Source organism: Moschus berezovskii, chromosome 17 (assembly GCF_049115385.1).
Source record: "Moschus berezovskii isolate FMDL1 chromosome 17, NW_MosBer_1.0, whole genome shotgun sequence".
Classification (NCBI taxonomy): Eukaryota; Metazoa; Chordata; class Mammalia; order Artiodactyla; family Moschidae; genus Moschus; species Moschus berezovskii.
In genome coordinates, this window is record NC_142476.1 from 1252779 (window position 1) to 1274700 (window position 21922).

General features: G+C 42.6%; 1 long non-coding RNA gene across 5 annotated transcripts in view; it reads left to right on the forward strand.

Annotated features, from left to right (window-relative positions):
* LOC148775030 (uncharacterized) overlaps positions 1-21922 on the forward strand; it is a 146911-nt gene that overhangs the window by 80442 nt on the left and 44547 nt on the right. The window contains exons 7-8 of one of the 5 annotated variants that reach the window (XR_016039503.1): positions 6185-6238; positions 13796-14140. The exons of 3 other annotated variants lie outside the window; for them this stretch is intronic. This is a non-coding gene — a long non-coding RNA (uncharacterized LOC148775030). Of the gene's footprint in view, positions 1-6184; positions 6239-13795; positions 14141-21922 lie in introns of those variants that run through there. One more of the 5 variants, XR_016039501.1, reaches the window with a different exon arrangement.

Below are 21922 nucleotides of genomic sequence, written 5' to 3' on the forward strand. Positions count from 1 at the left end.
CCTAATGAGCATCGCTTGTTGACTGACTGGAGGGAAGGAGTTCATTATTCATGTTTGGCCCAGGGCCTTCTCTCTTGATTGCAAAGGAACAGAGGCCCCGCGGCTTCCTCCATGTTCACATCTGTGGGGAAAAAAGTGGAAAGATCATCCAAGCAACACTTTAGTTCACCCTTCTCATTGAAAAGAGATTAGCTGGAAGGAAGCTTATGAGGCTGTTTGGGAGAGAATTTTCACACTTGATCTATTCCTTTCTTCCTCCATCCATTACCCCTTACCCAGCCCACCTTGATCCTTTGAATAGGGACATTGTCTGCTCCAAGTCATCCAAAACAAAGCCTCTGTTCTTTTGAGCAATTCCTGCCCCTCCACTCCAGCCCCCAGATGCTTCAGAAACATAACCCCTAAGAAAACAGCATGAGGTTAAAGAATATCATGTCAGTATCCCTATTCCTGTAAAAGGGCTGGCCTAAATCCAGAAACTTCATTTCTCATGTTGTCCTTGTTTCAAAATCCTACAGTACATTTTTGTCTCTTGGTAGAACTCTCAAATAAAGCCCCTAGAGCCAAACATATTTGGAGTTAAAAATTAAGTTGGGAAACAGGGTGGAATTTGTGGAGCTCAACTCCGAAGTGCCTTCCTGGACCAGCCACAGCCAGCACTTCAAGTTGATGGTTTCAACGTAAACAACCTTCTTTAATCATGAGACGGCTCTGTACAGAGGCATAGGGGAGGTTCTTCCCTCCCCAGAAGAGGAAGGTTCACTTCATCCTGGCTCCTGGTTCTATAGCCCACAGGGACTGGAAAGGAGAGAAGCCTTAGCTCCTCTTCCTGCAGCCTTGGCTTCAGTTCCCCATCCTTTGCACCCAGGACTCCTACTGGCCCCTGGACAACTTCTGGGCTCACCTTGTATCGATTCAAAAATGTCTGTTTTCATCAGTGGGAGTCCCTTCACTAGGTCTTGAGACATGAGTATTTGCTAAGGTAACACTGCTCAGGGGGTTGGCTCCCATCTGATGTCATTCTAGAATGGATCCCATCATCACGTTTGAAGACCACAGTGCTCCCTTTGAACGTGGGGCATAAGTTTAGATGAGAGAGAAGCTGGGATGGCGAGAGGAATGCCCATCTTTCTTTCTTTCCTTGCAGCTCTTTTTGCCCATTTCTCCATGTTTCTGCCTCGTGGCATCTTTCTCTTTGCTTTTGCTCCTCTGAAGCTCTCTATTTAAGGCTTCCCTGGTGGCTCAGTGTTATTTAAAGAATCCACCTGCCAAGCAGGAGCCTCATGTTTGATCCCTGGGTTGGGAAGATTCCCAGAAGGAAATGGCAACCCACACCCGTATTTTTGTCTGGAAAATCCCATGGATAGAGAAACCCAGTGGGCTACAGCCCAGGGGGTCACAAAAGAATCGGACACAACTGAGTGACTAAGCAACAACAGTCTTGTTTAAACCAGGAGCTCTTATTTTGGCTGCACCACTCAGCTTGTGGGATCTTAATTCCCTAAGGAGAGTTGAACCTGGGATATGGCGGTGAAAACCCAGAATCCTAACCACTAGGCCACCAGGAAACTCCATTAAACCAGGAGTTCTGAACCTATGGTTCACGGATCCCTTGAATATACAAGAATACGCCTATTTTATGGGGAAAAGCCCACAGTTTTCACATTGTCAAAGCGGACTGAGAAAAAAGAACAGTCATTCTCAACTTCTCCTTTCTCTGCCTTCAACTTCTCCTTCTCGCTGCCCCCTTGGGTTCTGGCTCTTGTGCTGCTGTGACTCTTCCTCCCTGAGCCATGGCTCCCGTTTCTTCTCTCATGTGCTCATATGCTGAGTCGCTCAGTCATGTCTGACTCTTTGTGGCCCCATGGACTGTAGCCCGCCAGGCTCCTCTGTCCGTGGGATTCTCCAGGCAAGAATACTGGAGTGGGTTGCCACGCCCTCCTACAGGGGATGTTCCTGACCCAGGGATCAAATCCCTGTCTCTTTTGTCCCCTGCTTGGGCAGGCAAGTTCTTTACCACTAGCGCCATCTGGAAAGCCCTTCTTCTCTTCTACCTTCTCTCTTTCTCTTTCTGTCTTTAGCTTATTGCCCCATGCCATCCTTTCTTTTTATTCCTGAAAATAGGGTATAATAAAAAGTGAATACTAATAATTGTCACATATTGGACAGTGTTCAGTAAATGAAGGTTTAATTTCCCTAGTTATGTTCTTAATTTTAAAAGCCACTGAACTGGATATTTTTCTCTAAAAAAAAAAAAAAATTCACGAGGGGTAATTGCTGGCTACTTTTTTTAAAAGTCATCTGTGATGGTTCATTCTACCCACTGTGAGCCCTCAACTGTGAATGAGAGCATAGCTTCCTGCCCGCGGTCTAATCAAACATCGGGAGGGCAATTGCACCCCCTAGTGTCACAGTTTTAGATTTCATGTTGGGTTAGATGAGGAAGTCACCTCCAAAGGCAAGAAATCTAATTATTTAATAGAATTTGAATCTATGAGCAGGATTGCTTTCAGCAGCTTGCTGGTCTATCCCAACTGGGGGGCTTCACAGAGAAAGAGGCAGAGGGAACAGGGAAGGGTCTGACTCTTTGTCATCAGAGCAACACAAGACACCTCAACCATTAGATAGAGTGGATCTTTGTCCTTAAAGAGTACAGACTGCAATCCCATCTTCTGGTGTTTTGATGTTTTGAGATATTAACATTCCAGTATTTTTCTGGCATAATGCTACCATTATGGTAATGTAAAGAATCTTAAATGCATCTTGAGATATATTTAGAGAGTTAGACACTGCATTAATTTTCAAATGATAAAGTTTACTCATCTGGAAAGTGTTCTTTTATGCCTGTATAACATTCAATAAGAGAAAGAAAATCAACTGACAGAAAATCTCTTGCAAGAATGAGTCTCCATTTTCAGACTTCAGAAACTTCATTTCTCATATTATCCCAAGAGAAGGAAATGGCAACCTACTCCAGTATTCTTGCCTGGAAAACCCCATAGACAGAGAAACCTGGTGGGCTACAGTCCACGGGATGACAAAGAGTCGGATACGACTTAGTGACTATTCCTGCTTCAAACCCCCTAAAGTACCTTTTTCTTGGAACTCTTAGATAAAGAACTCTAGAATAAAAACACAAGAGCCATGCTTATCTGTTTGGAGTTAAAAAATAAGTTGATGCACAGCAAAGGAAACTCTAAGCAAGGTGAGAAGACAGCCTTCAGAATGGGAGAAAATAATAGCAAATGAAGCAACTGATAAAGGATTAATCTCCAAATTATACAAGCAGCTCCTGCAGCTTAATTCCAGAAAACTAAGTGACCCAATCAAAAAATGGGCCAAAGAACTAAACAGACATTTCTCCAAAGAAGATATAAAGATGGCTAATAAACACATGAAAAAATGCTCAACATCCCTCATCATCAGAGAAATGCAAATCAAAACCACAATGAGATACCATTTCACACCAGTCAGAATGGCTGCTATCCAAAAGTCTACATGCAATAAGTGCTGGAGAGGGTGTGGAGAGAAGGGAACCCTCTTACACTGTTGGTGGGAATGCAAACTAGTACAGCCACTATGGAGAACAGTGTGGAGATTCCTCAGAAAACTGGAAATAGAACTGCCATATGATCCAGCAATCGCACTCCTGGGCATACACACCGAGGAAACCAGAATTGAAAGAGACACATGTACTCCAATGTTCATTGCAGCACTGTTTATAATAGCCAGGACATGGAAGCAACCTAGATGTCCATCTGCAGATGAATGGATAAGAAAGCTTTGGTACATATACACAATGGAGTATTTCTCAGCCATCAAAAAGAATGCATTTGAATCAGTTTTAATGAGGTGGATGAAATTGGAGCCAATTATACAGAGTGAAGTAAGCCAGAAAGAAGAACATCAATACTGTATATTAACGCATATATATGGAATTTAGAAAAATGGTAACCTGAACCCTGTATAAGAGACTGCAAAAGAGACATAGGCATTTAGAACAGTCTTTGGGACTCTGTGGGAGAGGGTGAAGGTGGAATGATTGGGGAGAATGGAATTGTAGCATGTATATTATCATAAGTGACCAGTCCAGGTTCGACGCATAAATTTTCCTCTGTTCATTTCTTTGCATTTGTGCTTTTTTAATAAAATTCTTTTTTAGAAATAAAAAAAAATAAAAAAATAAGTTGGAAGATAAGGTGGAATTTGTGGAGCTTAATTCCAGAGTACCTTCCTTGGACCAGCCCCAGATGACACCCCAAGGAAAGGAAAGAAGCCTGGGGCAAAGGTCAGCATTAGACACTTCAGGTGGAAGGTTTCAACATAGATATCCACCTTCTTTAACCATGAGACTGCGCTACACAGAAGTGCAAAGGGAGGTTCCTCCCTCCCCAGAATTCTACAGTGTCCAAATGTAAAATCGTTGTTGTTCCCCAGGCGTTCATCTTGTTCCTTTGTAATGTGCAAAACTGAGATCCATCTGGGGATGGGAGAAAGATAGCATCCATGGGAGCCTCGGGGGCCAAGGGAGGAGATGGTTATGAAGGTGAAAAACAACGATGGTGTTAGAGGCTGTTGTCAAAATGCTCCTACATCAAAGCAGTTGCACCGAACTCTCAGACTAGTAAAATACTCAGTTACCAAGGCACTGGGAGGGAACCATATAGGGGCAGTTTATATTGATTGCAGGCCAAGCAGTGGGAAGAAATGAACTTAGCATCTCATCCTTTTTAAGGGATATGGGATGAGGTGGTGTGAGATGGGAGTGGGAACCAACAATTACTGAGCACCTACCGTATGCCACTCGCTGCCTCTCATTTAACCTTCAAAACAGCTCTGGGTGGTAGGTAGTATTAGCCCTAGTTTTCAAGAATCGAGAACTGAGAATCAGGTTAAACGGCATGATTTTTTCATGTTCCTATGATGAATTTTCTGAAGTATCCCACAATAACTCCCTGCAAAGCTGAATCAAAGGTGTGGTCAACTGTAGTTGTCCAGACATCACTCTCTAAGGACTCTCCATCCTTGCTGATTCCAGCAAGGATGTAGTAATATGGAGAAGTTAATTCCACTCCCACCCCTGCCCCGCCCAGCACTTTCTCTTAGAAAGAATAGAATAAAAAGCTGTAAGGAATAGTCGATGGGCTTCTGGCGGTGAAAGGGAGTTATAACCCCTGGCTCCTAGCTGTCCTTCTGGAATGTGGAGAAGGCAGTGACTAACTCATGTCTCTGGTTTGCTGAGGTGATAGGCAAGGTTAGAGACAGCCGAAGGTTTGGGACCGCACAGGAAGGGCGGAGCTGCTGCCACCAGAAGGCGCCCTTCGCTCCTTCCTGCACCCCAGACCCGTCCACACCCACCGCGCAGCTCTAGCCCCAGCCTGGTCTCCACCCGCATCTCTTTCCTTTCTCCAGTTTTTCTCTTTCTCCCTGCTCCCGCTCCTCTCTCTGAGGATCATAAGGTGGCAATGAAGGAAACCTCCTGGAGCTGCTTTTCCACCGCTAGGCACTTTGTTGTTGTGTCTATCCATGGAGGTCGTTTGACAATTTTATGTGACCTTCACTTTGGGTAAATCTCTTCAGTCCTTAATAACAACGTTGCTGGAAATTGTTTCACCAGGGGGAAAATAGCAAGCCCACCATACTATAATTACAACAGGCCTTGCTTTTTAACTTTTAGAGTGACAGCTAGTTAAAAAGTCAATTTCTGGGTGATCACGTAAATGTGCGTCTAAATTAATGGGAAAGGTGTTAACAAAATCTAGCCTTTTTCCAAATTCCTTTTAAAAACGAAACAGTCCAGAATGTTGTAGAAAACAGGTGGGTCTTTTCCCCACATGACAAGAGGAAAGATAGAAGTGGGAAGATTGGGAAGAGAGAGAGGGTCACACAGAGGGTTGGGGTAGGAAAAGAAGTAGGAAGATAAGGAAGATACAGTGGGAGGAGGGCACGGAGTTTGACCTGAGGAAAAGAGGGTAAAAAAGTGATGAACAGAAAAGGGAAAGAAAAGTGGCATAATGGTTCCTGTATTACGTGCCCAGAATGACTTAAGTGGGTAGAAAGTAAAGACTGGGTGTTAGCACCTTAAGTTTTCCTTGCCTATGAGGTGAGGGGGAAATCCAGGAAAAGAGTACTAGAGAAACTGCTAACTCCGCCGTCTTTCTCAGAGCATGTGCTCATCTTCTAGACCCACAGCAGACGAAACTGCAGAAGGAAGGTCCAAATCTGTTCCCCTCACAAGGTGAGTGTGCTTCCATCTGCCAGGCTGTCTGCTTGCTTTTCACGTCTCCCCAAATCATCTGCTAACAGCACTCATCATCTGCCATCCTGGCACGAGCCCAAGAAGATGCAGCTAAATTAGAATGTGGGGGAGAGGAGGAGAGCACGGCTAGTTTTCTGCTCTGGAATTTGTGGTAATTCATGAGTCACTGCTGCTGTTTAGTCGCTCAGTCATGTCCGACTCTTTGAGACCCCATGGATTGTAGCCCACCAGGCTCCTCTGTTCATGGGATTCTTCAGATAAGAATACTGGAGTGGGTTGCCCTTTCCTTCTCCAGGGGATCTTGAGGCCTTTGGAGGTCAGGAAAACTGAGATCCTATAGAAAAGGATTCAGGGTTTTGTGCTGGGCTTGCCCAGTCTCTCCTCATTCCCTTTGACCTGGTTGGTGCACTTCTGAACATCAGCAGATTTTTGTGGGACAGTTTTGGGATTCAGTTGAAATGAATGCTCCTCCAAGATAAGACTCTTTAGTTCACTTTTGGTGGTCTGGAGTTCATTTCTTTTTCGATTCAAACAACAAGTATTTGTTGCATGACTTCCACATGCCAGAGCAGGAAACAGGGTAGATTGAAAGATCCCTGCAGTCTCACAGAGATTCTCTTCTCACAGAGCAGGACCGGCAGTAACCAAAGAAATAAACAAGAAATCTATCAGCAAGTAACATGAGCTACACAGATAATTACAAGAAGTGGCTGTAATAGTGAGTGACTGGGTGGTCTTCTGGCATGGGTCGTCTGAGCTGGTGACATCACTCGGAGTACCAGAGGCCCCTGCCCTGCCAAGATATGAGGGGACACATTGCAGGCTGATGCAAAGGCCCCAGCCCAGGACTAACCTTGGAACATATGAGGAACAGAGACAAGGCTCACTTGTCCTGAGCCCAGTGAATGAGCAGAGAGGTGTGGGGTGAGTTGGGAAAGGCAGTGGAGGGTAGGGGGGATCACTGAGGCTTTTCTGACACAAAAGAAGGAATTTGGAATTTTTTTTCCAAGTTCGGTGGGAAATCATTGGAAAGCTTAAGCTTAGGGATAATTTGATCTGGTCTATATTGTCACCCTGCTTATTTAACTTATATGCCGAGTAGATCATGAGGAACGCTGGGCTGGAAGAAGCACAAGCTGGAATCAAGATTGCCAGGAGAAATATCAATAACCTCAGATATGCAGATGACACCACCCTTACGGCAGAAAGTGAAGAGGAACTCAAAAGCCTCTTGAGGAAAGTGAAAGAGGAGAGTGAAAAGGTTGGCTTGAAGCTCAACATTCAGAAAACAAAGATCATGGCATCTGGTCCCATCACTTCATGGGAAATAGATGGGGAAACAGTGGAAACAGTGTCAGACTTTATTTTTTGGGGCTCCAAAATCACTGCAGATGCTAATTGCAGCCAGGAAATTAAAAGCCGCTTGCTCCTTGGAAGGAAAGTTATGACCAACCTAGATAGCATATTGAAAAGCAGAGACATTACTTTGCCAACCAAGGTCCATCTAATCAAGGCTATGGTTTTTCCCGTGGTCATGTGTGGATGTGAGAGTTGGACTGTGAAGAAAGCTGATCGCCGAAGAACTGATGCTTTTGAACTGTGGTGCTGGAGAAGACTCTTGAGAGTCCCTTGGACTGCAAGGAGATCCAACCAGTCCATTCTAAAGGAGATCAATCCTGGGTGTTCACTGGAAGGACTGATGCTAAAGCTGAAACTGCAATACTTTGGCCACCTCATGCGACGAGTTGACTCACTGGAAAAGACTCTGATGCTGGGAGGGATTGGGGGCAGGAGGTGACGGAGACGACAGAGAATGAGATGGCTGGATGGCATCACCGACTCGATGGACATGAGTTTGAGTGAACTCCGGGAGTTGGTGATGGACAGGGAGGCCTGGCGTGCTGTGATTCATGGGGTCGCAAAGAGTCGGACACGACTGAGCGACAGAACTGAATTGAACTGAGCTGATATTGGCTCAGATGGTAAAGAATTTGCCTGCAATGAAAATTCAATCCCTGGGTCGGGAAGATACCCTGGAGAAGGGCATGCAACCCACTCCAGAATTCTTGCATGGGAAATCCCATGGACAGAGGAGCCTGGCGGGCTACAGTCTATAGGGTTGCAGAAGAGTTGGCTGTGACTGAGTGACTAACACATGTGCACACATGTTTGTAAAAGGTTAGGTGGGTTTGTGAAGAGGGAACGAGTCTGGGATCAGGGTGGATACCACAGTGGTAAAACAGAAATTCACAGTGGCCCAGACTTGATGGTGGGGGAGTGGTCGAAGTAGAGATGTGGAGAAGAGGATGGATTAGGGTGCATTGTGCATTGACGGCCCTGAGGAAGATGAAAGAAGAAGACCCGGGAACATTCCTAGATTTTTGGCTTAAGTAACCAAGTGGATTGTGTTGTCCTTTTCTGAGATGGAGTGCTTGAAAGAGGAGCTGGTCTGGATGTGGGAAGGTAGAATCAAGAACTCTCTTCTGAGCAAGTTCATTTGAGATGCCTGTGAAACCATTCAAGTCTTCATCTGGAGTTCTGGGCAGAGGTCAGGGCTGAAAATACCAGTTTGGGGAGCCATTGGGCTGTAGGCAGAATCCCCTATTGCTTTTGTCTTCCTCTGATTCCATGTGGCTCAGATGGTAAAGAATCTGCCTGCAAGGCAGGAGACCTGGGTTCGATCCCTCAGTCTGGAAGATTTCCTGAAGGAGGAAATGGCTCCCCACTCCAGTATTCTTGCCTGGAGAATTCCATGGACAGAGGAGCCTGGCAGGCTACAGTCCATAGGGTCACAAAGGGCTGGATACGATTGAGCAACTAATTCTTTCCTTCCTTTTTGTCTTCCTCTGCCCACATTCTCTTCTCCTAAGACCATGCAGCCTTCTTTTCTTGATCTACTGGCTTTTTTTTGTATGTGTGATGACCTAGGCTGATCAAAGTTCTTATTGACCCTGATCATTTTTCCATGTTGGAAATATAGGAATAGGTATCCCCAGTTATACAAACATACACACACACACTTCTGGATCTTACAGCATATATGTGTAAATACAGGTTAAAGAAAACTCATTGAATTGAGCAGTTGGGGAGGCTTCCAAAATATCAATATCAAACGATAATATCAATTTTTAATCACCTTTACTGGTGGCTCAGTGGTAAAGAATCTGCCTCCAATGTGGGAGACTCAGGTTCGACCCCTGGGTAGGGACGATCCCCTGGAGAAGGGAATGGCAACCCACTCTAGTATTCTTGCCTGAAGAACTCCATGGACAGAGAAGCCTAATAGGCTACACAGTCCATGAGGTAACAAAGAGGCAGACACGACTGATCAACTAACAGACCCACACCCTATTTCTCTGATGGAAAAACTGAACTGCAGGTGGATCTAGGTTTTCATGTACAGCTTATCGGGGTAGAGGCAGAAACTAAGCCCCATTCTGTATCTCATTTGCTGAAGAGCAGAACTACAGAGACATGGTAAATCATCTAGGGGTCCCTTCATCCCCAGCCTGAACCTGATACCTGCAAATACTCTGCCTGTTGCTGTCATTGGGACCAGAGCAAACAGGAATGAACTGTGACTCCAGAGCCCAGCATTGAGCTCTAGCTCTGACCCTGAGATCCAAAAGAAAGAAGGAAAATGATTATTGAGGATTCTTATGTGGCAAAACTGTGCCAGTGCTCTCCAGGTTTCAGTCTTAATTTAAACAGCAGTCCTGTGAAGTGATTCCTATTATGCCTATTTTACAGATGAAGAAACAAGGGCTCAGACGGGTGCAATGACTTCTTGGTGTTTGGGAATCAAGCCCTGGTCTATTGGAAAGTATTGTCCTGTATTGCTTCACCTTGTCATGTACCCAAGGGCTAGATCTTTAACCAGGTTAAAAATCTGTCTTCGTTTATTAAATGGAACATAACATTTTTTATTTTTATGGGTTTATCTAGCTCTGATATTCTGGATTTTAAATGCATTTGAATGCTTAATTTTCCACTTTTCTAAGAAAGAGTTTTGAATCATATTGTGAGTGACATGCTTTAGCCAGAGTGTCACTTTCACGCTTTCACTGCAAAAGGGTTATCGCTTGTGGAGTGGATTTGTTACCCTGACACCCAGGAGTGAAAGGTCACTTAGACACAGAAAGGATACAGAAATAGCTTCTTTGTTCCCCTTGTTTATAGCTCTTGGTTTCTTCTTCTTTTTCTTTCTCTCTGGAAAATGCTTCTCATTTTCTAAATCCTTGTGCTTTGAAACCAGTTTTGCCAGAGAAATGTCAAACACGGGGTTAAATACGGAATTGATTCTGTTCACTTTGAGCTGCAGTAGCCTGACTGTCACCCCAGACCTCATCATCCTGATGAGAGTTCTGGGATCACCACTTCCTTTGCCAACAGCAAAGGGTTCTTTCTTAATTGATGTTTGCCAGTCTGGATCTTGAAGATCATTCTGATGGTAGAAAGGAAATGCAGCACCCGGCTGGCAGCATGATGTTTTGGTCAAAATCTATCTTCACTGAAGAAATTCTCATGGTGTTTTAATCCCATCCCTTTGGGTGGTTGTCCATTTATAACATGTTTTAAAAATTTTGCAAGGGGAATATTCTTACTGTTCTTGACAACTATCTATTCATGAAGAATTGTTATTATTCAGTTCAGTTCAGTTCAGTCGCTCAGTTGTGTCCGAATCTTTGCGACCCCATGAATCACAGCACGCCAGGCCTCCCTGTCCATCACGAACTCCCGGAGTTCACTCAAACTCATTGCCATCGAGTCGTTGATGCCATCCAGCCATCTCATTCTCTGTCGTCCCCTTCTCCTCCTGCCCCCAATCCCTCCCAGCATCAGAGTCTTTTCCAGTGAGTCAACTCTTTGCATGAGGTGGGCAGGCCTCCCTGTCCATCACCAACTCCCAAAGTTCACTCAGACTCATGTCCATCGAGTTGGTGATGCCATCAAGCCATCTCATCCTCTGTTGTCCCCTTCTCCTCCTGCCCCCAATCCCTCCCAATATCAGAGTCTTTTCCAATGAGTCAGCTCTTCGCATGAGGTGGCCAAAGTATTGGAATTTCAGCTTTAGTATCAGTCCCTCCAATGAACACCCAGGACTGATCTCCTTTAGAATGGACTGGTTGGATCTCCTTGCAGTCCAATGGGCTATCAAGAGTCTTCCCCAACACCACAGTTCAAAGCATCAATTTTTCGGTGATCAGCTTTCTTCACAGTCCAACTCTCACATCCGTACATGAACACTGGAAAACCCATAGCCTTGACTAGATGGACCTTTGCTGAAAAAGTAATTACTAATTTTCTATAAAATATATAATGAATGGGGGTTGGATTTTGTAAAGTACCTTTGCTGTATCTATTAGTATGTTCATATGATTTTTCTTCTCTCAGTTGATATGCTGGGTTCTTTCCATTCATTGATTTTGGAGGGTATGCAAGGCTAGAGTTTTGAACTAGATATAGATAGAGTGCCTGATGAACTCTGGACGGAGGGTCGTGACATTGTACAGGAGACAGGGACCAAGACCATCCACATGGAAAAGAAATGCAAAAAAGCAAAATGGCTGTTTGAGGAGGCCTTACAAATAGCTGTGAAAAGAAGAGAAGCAAAAAGCAAAGGAAAAGGAAAGATATAAGCATCTGAATTCAGAGTTCCAAAGAATAGCAAGGAGAGATAAGAAAGCCTTCCTCAGTGATCAATGCAAAGAAATAGAGGAAAGCAACAGAATAGGAAAAACGAGATCTTTTCAAGAAAATTAGAGATATCAAGGGAACAATTCATGCAAAAATGGGCTCGATAAAGGACAGAAATGGTATGGACCTAAGAGAAGCAGAAGATATTAAGAAGAGGTGGCAAGAATACACAGAAGAACTGTACAAAAAAAGATTTTCACGTCCAAGATAATCACGATGGCGTGATCACTCACCTGGAGCCAGACATCTTGGAATGTGAAGTCAAGTGGGCCTTAGAGAGCATCACTATGAACAAAGCTAGTGGAGGTGATGGAATTCCAACTGAGCTATTTCAAATCCTCAAAGATGATGCTGTGAAAGTGCTACACTCAATATGCCAGCAAATTTGGAAAACTCAGCAGTGGCCACAGGAATGGAAAAGGTCAGTCTTCATCCCAATCCCAAAGAAAGGCAATGCCAAAGAAAGCTCAAACTACCGCACAATTGCACTCTTCTCACACGCTAGGAAAATCATGCTCAAAATTCTCCAAGCCAGGCTTCAGCAGTATGTGAACCGTGCACTTCCAGATGTTCAAGAGGGTTTTAGAAAAGGCAGACGAACCAGAGATCAAATTGCCAACATCCACTGGATCATGGAGAAAGCAAGAGAGTTCCAAGAAAACATCTATTTCTGCTTCATTGACTATGCCAAAGCCTTTGACTGTGTGGATCCCAATAAACTGTGGAACATTCTGAAAGAGATGGGAATACCAGACCACCTGACCTGCCTCCTGAGAAACCTGTATGCAGGTCAGGAAGCAACATTTAGAACTGTATATGGAACAACAGACTGGTTCCAAATAGGAAAAGGAGTACGTCAAGGTTGTATATTGTCACCCTGCTTATTTAACTTATATGCAGAGTACATCATGAGGAAGGCTGGGCTGGAAGAAGCACAAGCTGAAATAAAGATTGCCGGGAGAAATATCAATAACCTCAGATATGCAGATGACACCACCCTTATGGCAGAAAGTGAAGAGGAGCTCAAAAGCCTCTTGATGAAAGTGTAAGAGGAGAGTGAAAAGGCTGGCTTGAAGCTCAACATTCAGAAAACAAAGATCATGGCATCTGGTCCCATCACTTCATGGGAAATAGATGGGGAAACAGTGGTATCAGTGTTAGACTTTATTTTATTTTTGGGCTCCAAAATCACTGCAGATGCTGATTGCAGCCATGAAATTAAAAGGGTTCAGGAGGGGGATCTTATGTAAACCCGGGGCAAATTCTTGTCAATGTATGGCAAAACCAACCAATATAATATTGTAAAATAATTTGCCTCCAATAAAAAATAAATTAATTACCAAAAAAAAAAAAAAAGTAAATAAAACTAATCTGTTAATGTCTTTACTTATTTTCTGCTTCCTCTCTTTAGATTCAAAATTTCCATTATAGAACTACAACAGGACAACTGTCTATTTGTTCCCTAACATAGCTTCAGCAATTATTAGGTGATTAATAAATTCTTATTGTTTGGATCATTCATATTCTAATAGTTCTCTGAACACCCAGTCTTCATGGCAGAAGTAACTACTTCCACATTTGTGCTCAAATAACGCTTTGAACACACCACCATTATAGTACTCAGGTGTCTACAAGCGTATCTCCTTACTAGAGTGTGAACTTTGCAGGAGTGTAAATCACGACATTTTCTTCTTCAAATTAGAATTCTAGGGTCTTATTCACTACCTGATAAGGAATAGGTAAACAAATGCATGTTTACTGAATAAATGAATAAATGAATGCTAATGAACAGTCACAGAGACTTGAAAACTCATTTTCTAAAATTGCTTTCATCAACAGACAAGAAAAACAACATGAACATAACCTCTGGTTCTGGAAAAACAACTAAAACTGTGACAGCAAAATCAAGCTTCTGCAAAAGAACTCCTAACAACGATTAGGACAGGAGAGAGGAAGAAAAGGACTTTCAGGTTAAATGACTTTGATCTCCTCTGTATTTGCTCATCAATTTTAGTGCTGCAGCAATGGCTCTAGAAACAAGCCAATTTCTGACAGTCACGTGGCCCACATAATTATTGGAATTTTCAGAAATGCTTATCATCACATTGAAAAGGAAAGAGACTTCTCTCCTTGTCTTTGTGCTAAGGGTTCATTTGGGATCTATTAAATTGATGACTGAGGTAATACCTGTGCCCTTTGGATTATTACCAATAGTGCCCCTAAGCTGGCTCCACCAAAGCCCAATCTGTCGCCAGAGAACAATGTCCCTTCTGTCCTTGTAGCCAGCAGGACATGTGGGAAATCAGAAACTTGTACATAGACATTAGTGCACTGATCTTAGTCATCACACTCAGCAAACATGTTCCTAAAAATCTGGTGCCAAACAATTCTTAAAATAAAAATGTACATGTGCCACTGATTCACTTAAGTGTTTAGATGCTTCTCTTGTATTTACTGTTGTTCAGTAGCTCATCTAATGTTACTTGACGCTGATGAAAACCTTCCGTTAGCTCCTTAAGGCCTTAGTTTTGAGCTTAGAGATAGTGAAAAGGGGTCAACATAATTTTTCAGCAGCAAAACTAGGAGACAGTCACTAATTGGTACCTTAGTAAAAACCTTTTATTATTTTCAAAATACTTTTGAGTGCCTGCTTAGTTTTGATTTTTTTTTTTCCTAATAAATGGATTTGTGTGTAACCCTGATTTGTGAATTCGTGTGCTGCACTGGAGCACTCAGAGACCAGGTGCTAAAGCTACGTTCCTTACCATTTTAATTCTTGGCACGCTGCAAAATCTCAAACTTCTCCCAATACTCCTCTCATATTCTGCTCCTTATCTCCTTCCAACAAATTGGGTGGGTATGCTAGTGGGAGTGTGAGGTTGATAAAAAACATACACTTGATTAGCAGATAAAAATAAAGAGCATTGTTTAAAAATGGAGGAAAGTATGGTGGAGGAGAAGATAAAGGAGAAGTGGGAATAAAAAGAAAACTGGACAATAATGGTGAAAAAAACTGAAGGATAATATTGGAAGAAGGGCACCAGAGACTGATTGCTCTTATTAATCTCAGTACCTCCAACTTCTCCAAGCCACCTCAACAGTCTGTTTCATGGCAACAGGCCAGTTCTGTCCAGTGTAATGTTTCTGGTCTTTAATGGATTCCTTGGGCCATTTTCCATTCCTCTTTTGTTCACTGCCCACACTTTGCAGATGTGCAAGTGTGAGGCTGAATATTTTAGTTTTCTACTGCTGCTCTAATAAATTACCCTAAATTTATGGGCTTAAGCAACACTTAAGCAACTTATCACCTTCTGTAAGTTAGAAGTCTGACATGGGTCTCACGGGGCTAAAATGAAGATGTCAGCAGCTCCTTTATGAAGACATTGAAAGTGAAAGGCAGTCAGTTGTGGCCAACTCTTTGCGACTCCAAGGACTATATAACCCATGGGATTCTCTAGGCCAGAATACTGGAGTGGGTAGCCTTTTATGAAGACTTTAGGGAAGTGTTAATTTCCTTGCTCACTTTGCTCATTTTGGTTGTCAGCTGACTTCAAAATGGAATGGAAGGCCTTAGAGTAGTAAGCTTCCTGTTACTGAAATCACTCAAGCAGAGGCTTATAAAAGATGGTTTTGGAGGATGTTGGTGCTGGGTTCGAAGTTGAACTTTAGGATTTCTAAGGTCCCTTCCAACTAAAGAATGCATGGGAGGGCAATCTGAGGAAACTAACTTGAGATAGCAAAGCAGACTGTGGTATAGCTACCCTGTGAAAAGGTGAAAAGCCCTGACCTAGGACACTGCCAGACCTGCTCCCAGAGTGGGGGACTCAACAGGGCTAGCTGGCTCCGGGCGGCCCGTCCCCCATCCCCCGCCGAGACAGGCAGGGGAGGGCAGCCAGAGCCGGAAGGGGGCAATCGCGGGCCCAGAGAGGCGTCATCTACCAAACTTCAAGCAGGCTTCGTTGCTAGCCAAGATTTATTGGGATTCTGGCCAGTCGACATCCACCTGAGAAGGTGCGCTGGTTGTACACCCAGAAAACCGAGAGGCAGGGACGGGGAGGCAATAAGTCACAGCAACAGCGCTCGCCAAACACCTGGTCACCTGAGCTGCTCGGACCGCGGAAGGGCACAAAACGCTGGCCCAACCGAGTCTGCACCTTTGTGGAGTACCCGAGTACCAGAACTCGAGCAACTTTCACCCGGGAAGTGCATGCAACCCAGGGCTTGCCTCAGACAGTTCCTGGCAGAGCAACCTAGAGCCTAAGCAGTATAGACTGGGAAAGCACACACACTGTGTGCCCGTGAGTGGGGGCAAACCCAGTGTGGCCGAGACACTGCGAGCACTCCCCACAGATGCGAGTGATATTTATTTGCAGCGTTCCTCCCTCCCCACAGCACAACTGAACAAAGGAGCCTAAAAAAGTGTCCACCACCGTCCCCTTGTGTCAGGGAGGAAATTAGACACTGAAGAGACCAGCAAACAGAAGAAGCTGAAACAGAGGGAACCACCTTGGAAGTGACAGATGGAGAAGTCTTGAGGTTACTGCAAGAATAAGACTGAAAACCAGAGGAAGAGGCTTAGTCCAAATCCTGAGAACACTAGAGAACTCCTGACTCCAGGGAACACTAATCAATAGGAGATCATCAAACGCCTCCACACCTACACTGAAGCCAAGTACCACCCAAGGGCCAACAAGTTCCAGAGCAAGATATACCACACAAATTCTCCAGCAACACAGGAAAATAGCCCTGAGCTTCAATATAAAGGCTACCCAAAGTCACTCCAAAACCACTGATATCTCATAACTCATTACGGGACACTTCATTGCACTCCAGAGAGAAAAAATCCAGTTCCACCCACCAGAACACCAACACAAGCTTCCTTAACCAGGGAACGTTTGCAAGTCACCCGTCCAACCCCACCCACAGCGAGGGAACCCCACAATAAAGAGAACTCCACAAACTGCCAGAAGACGGAAGTTCAGTTCAGTTCAGTCGCTCAGTCGTGTCCGACTCTCTGCGACCCCATGAATCACAGCAGGCCCAAACACAGCAATATAAGCAAGATGAAGAGGCAGAGAAATACCCAGCAAGAAAATGAACAGGATAAATGCCCACCAACCCAAACAAAAGAGGAAGAGATAGGGAACCTACCTGATAAAGAATTCCAAGTAATGATAGTGAAAATGATCCAAAATCTTGAAAACAAAATGGAGTTACAGATAAATAACCTGGAGACAAGGATTGAGAAGATGCAAGAAAGGTTTAACAAGGATCTAGAAGAAAAAAAAAGAGTAAGTATACAATGAATAATGCAATAGATGAGATTAAAAACACTCTGCAGGAAACCAACAGTAGAATAACGGAGGCAGAAGATAGGATAAGCGAGTTAGAAGACAAAATGGTAGAAATAAATGAAACAGAGAGGAAAAAAGAAAAACGAATTAAAAGAAATGAGGACAATCTCAGAGACCACTGGGACAATGTTAAACGCCCCAACATTCGAATCATAGGAGTCCCAAAAGAAGAAGACAAAAAGAAAGACCATGAGAAAATACTGGAGGAGATAATACCTGAAAGTTTCCCTAAAATGGGGAAGGAAATAATCACCCGAGTCCAAGAAACCCAGAGAGTCCCCAACAGGATAAACCCAAGGCGAAATACCCCAAGACACATATTAATCAAATTAACAAAGATCAAACACAAAGAACAAATATTAAAAGCAGCAAGGGAAAAACAACAAGTAACACACAAGGGAATTCCCATAAGGATAAAAGTTGATCTTTCAATAGAAACACTTCAGGCCAGGAGGGAATGGCAGGGCATACTTAAAGTGCTAAAAGAAAATAAGCTACTGCCCAGATTATTGTACCCAGCAAGGATCTCATTCAAATATGAAGGAGAAAGCAAAAGCTTTACAGACAAGCAAAAGCTGAGAGAATTCAGCATCACCAAACCAGCTCTCCAACAAATGCTAAAGGACCTTCTCTAGACAGGAAACACAGAACGGGTGTATAAACTCGAACCCAAAACAATAAAGTAAATGGCAATGGGATCATACTTATCAATAATTACCTTAAATGTAAATGCGTTGAATGCCCCAACCAAAAGACAAAGGCTGACTGAATGGATACAAAAACAAGACCCCCATACATGTTGTCTACAAGAGACCCACCTCGAAACAAGGGACACATACAGACTGAAAGTGAAGGGCTGGAAAAAGATATCCCACGCAAACAGAGACCAAAAGAAAGCAGGAGTAGCAATACACATATCAGATAAAATAGACTTTAAAACAAAGTCTGTGAAAAGAGACAAAGAAGGACACTACATAATGATCAAAGGATCAATCCAAGAAGATATAACAATTATAAATATATATGCACCCAACATAGGAGCACCACAATATGTAAGACAAATGTTAACAAATGTGAAAGGGGAAATGAACAATAACACAATAATAGTGGGAGACATTAATACCCCACTCACACCTATGGATAGATCAACTAAACAGAAAATTAATAAGGAAACACAAACGTTAAATGGTACAATAGACCAGTTAGACCTAATAGATATCTATAGGACATTTCACCCCAAAACCATGAATTTCACCTTTTTCTCAAGCGCACACGGAACCTTCTCAAGCACAGATCACATCCTGGGCCATAAATCTACCCTTGGTAAATTCAAAAAAATTGAAATAATTCTAAGCATATTTTCTGACCACAATGCAGTGAGATTAGATCTCAATTACAGGAGAAAAACTATTAAAAATTCCAACATACGGAAGCTGAACAACACACTGCTGAATAACCAACAAATCATAGAAGAAATCAAAAAATAAATCAAAATATGCACAGAAAACGAATGAAAATGAAAACACAACAACCCAAAACCTGTGGGACACTGTAAAAGCAGTGCTAAGGGGAAGGTTCATAGCAATACAGGCACACCTCAAGAAACAAGAAAAAAGTCAACTAAATAATCTAACTCTACACATAAAGCAACTAGAAAAGGAAGAAATGAAGAACCCCAGGGTGAGTAGAAAGAAAGAAATCTTAAAATTAGGGCAAAAATAAGTGCAAAAGAAACAAAAGAGACCATAGCAAAAATCAACAAAGCCAAAAGCTGGTTCTTTGAGAGGGTAAATAAAATTGACAAACTCATCAAGAAACAAAGGGAGAAAAACCAAATCAATAAAATTAGAAATGAGAATGGAGAGATCACAACAGACAACACAGAAATACAAAGGATCATCACCAATTATATGCCAATAAAACGGACAACTTGGCAGAAATGGACAAATTCTTAGAAAAGTACAACTTTCCAAATTGAAACTGTAATAAGAAATCTTCCAGCAAACAAAAGCCCAGGTCCAGACGGCTTCACAGCTGAATTCTATCAAAAATTTAGAGAAGAGCTATCATCTACCCTACCCAAACTCTTCCAGAAAATTGCAGAGGAAGGTAAACTTCCTAACTCATTCTATGAGGCTACCATCACCCTAATCCCTAAACCTGACAAAGATACCACAAAAAAAGAAAACTACAGGCCAATATCACTGATGAACATAGATGCAAAAATCCTTAACAAAATTCTAGCAATCAGAATCCAACAACACATTAAGAAGATCATACATCATGACCAAGTGGGCTTTATCCCAGGAATGCAAGGATTCTTCAATATCCACAAATCAATCAATGTAAATACGCCACATCAACAAAATGAAAAATAAAAACCATATGATTATCTCAATAGATACAGAGAAAGCCTTTGACAAAATTCAACACCCATTTATGATAAAAACGCTCCAGAAGGCGGGAATAGAAGGAACATACCTCAACATAATAAAAGCTACATATGACAAACCCACAGCAAACATCCTCAATGGTGAAAAATTGAAAGCATTTCCCCTAAAGTCAGGAACAAGACAAGGGTGCCCACTCTAACTACTACTATTCAACATAGTAGTGGAAGCTTTGGCCACAGCAATCAGAGCAGAAAAAGACATAAAAGGAATCCAAATTGGAAAAGAAGCAAAACTCTCACTGTTTGCAAATGACATGATCCTCTACACAGAAAACCCTAAAGACTCTACCAGAAAATTACTAGAGCTAATCAATGAATATAGTAAAGTTTCAGAATACAAAATCAACACACAGAAATCCCTTGCATTCCTATACACTAATAATGAGAACATAGAAAGAGAAATTAAGGAAACAATTCCATTCACCATTGCAATGAAAAGAATTACATACTTAGGAATATATCTACCTAAAGGAACAAAAGACCTATATATAGAAAACTATAAAACACTAGTGAAAGAAATCAGAGAGGACACTAATAGATGGAGAAATATACCGTGTTTGTAGATTGGAAGAATAAATATTGTGAAAATGAATATATTACCCAAAGTAATTTATAGATTCAATGCAATCCCTATCAAGCTACCAATGGTATTTTTCACAGAGCTAGAACAAATAATCTCACAATTTGTATGGAAATACAAAAAAACTTGAATAGCCAAAGCAATCTTGAGGAAGAAGAATGGAAGGGGGGGAATCAACCTGCTGGACTTCAGGCTCTACTACAAAGCCACAGTCATCAAGACAGTATGGTACTGGCAATAAAGACAGAAATATAGATCAATGGAACAAAACAGATAGACCAGAGATAAATCCACGCACCTATGGACATCTTATCTATGACAAAGGAGGCAAGAATATTCAATGGAGAAAAGACAGTCTCTTTAACAAGCGGTGCTGGGAAAACGGGTCAGCCACTTGTAAAAGAATGAAACTAGAACACTTTCTAACACCATACACAAAAATAAATTCAAAATGGATTAAAGATCTAAATGTAAGACCAGAAACTATAAAACTCCTATAGGCAAAACACTCTCCGACATAAATCACAGCAGGATTCTCCATGACACACCTTATATTGGAAATAAAAGCAAAAATAAACAAATGGGACCTAATTAAAATTAAAAGCTTCTGCACAGCAAAGGAAACTATAAGCAAGGTGAAAAGACAGCCTTCAGAATGGGACAAAATAATAGCAAATGAAGCAACTGACAAAGAATTAATCTCCACAATATACAAGCAACTCCTGAAGCTCAATTCCAGAAAAATAAACGACCCAATAAAAAAATGGGCCAAAGAAATAAACAGACGTTTCTCCAAAGAAGACATACAGATGGCTAACAAACACATGAAAAGATGCTCAACATCACTCATAATCAGAGAAATGCAAATCAAAACCACAATGAGGTGCCATTTCACGCCAGCCAGAATGGCTGCTATCCAAAAGTCTACAAGCAATAAATGCTGGAGAGGGTGTGGAGAAAAGGGAACCCTCTTACACTGTTGGTGGGAATGCAAACTAGTACAGCCACAGTCCGTCTAGTCAAGGCTATAGTTTTTCCAGTGGTCATGTATGGATGTGAGACTTGGACTGTGAAGAAAGCTGATCGCTGAAGAATGGATGCTTTTGAACTGCGGTGCTGGAGAACACTCTTGAGAGTCCCTTGGACTGCAAGGAGACCCACCCAGTCCATTCTAAAGGAGATCAATCCTGGGTGTTCATTGGAAGGACTGATGCTAAAGCTGAAACTCCAATACTTTGGCCACCTCATGCGACGAGTTGACTCACTGGAAAAAACTCTGATGCTGGGAAGGATTGGGGGCAGGAGGTGAAGGGGACGACAGAGAATGAGATGGCTGGATGGCATCACCGACTCGATGGACATGAGTTTGAGTGAACTCCGGGAGTTGGCGATGGACAGGGAGGCCTGGCGTGCCGTGATTCATGGGGTGGCAAAGAGTCAGACACGACTGAGTGACTGAACTGAACTGAACCTTATATTTTGGAAACTTCTTTTGTGATTTAGGACATAGTCCTTTTTTTTTTGTTTTTCATAGTCCATTTTTTTTCCCCTCAGTTCAGAGTTTAATATGCAAGTAACAT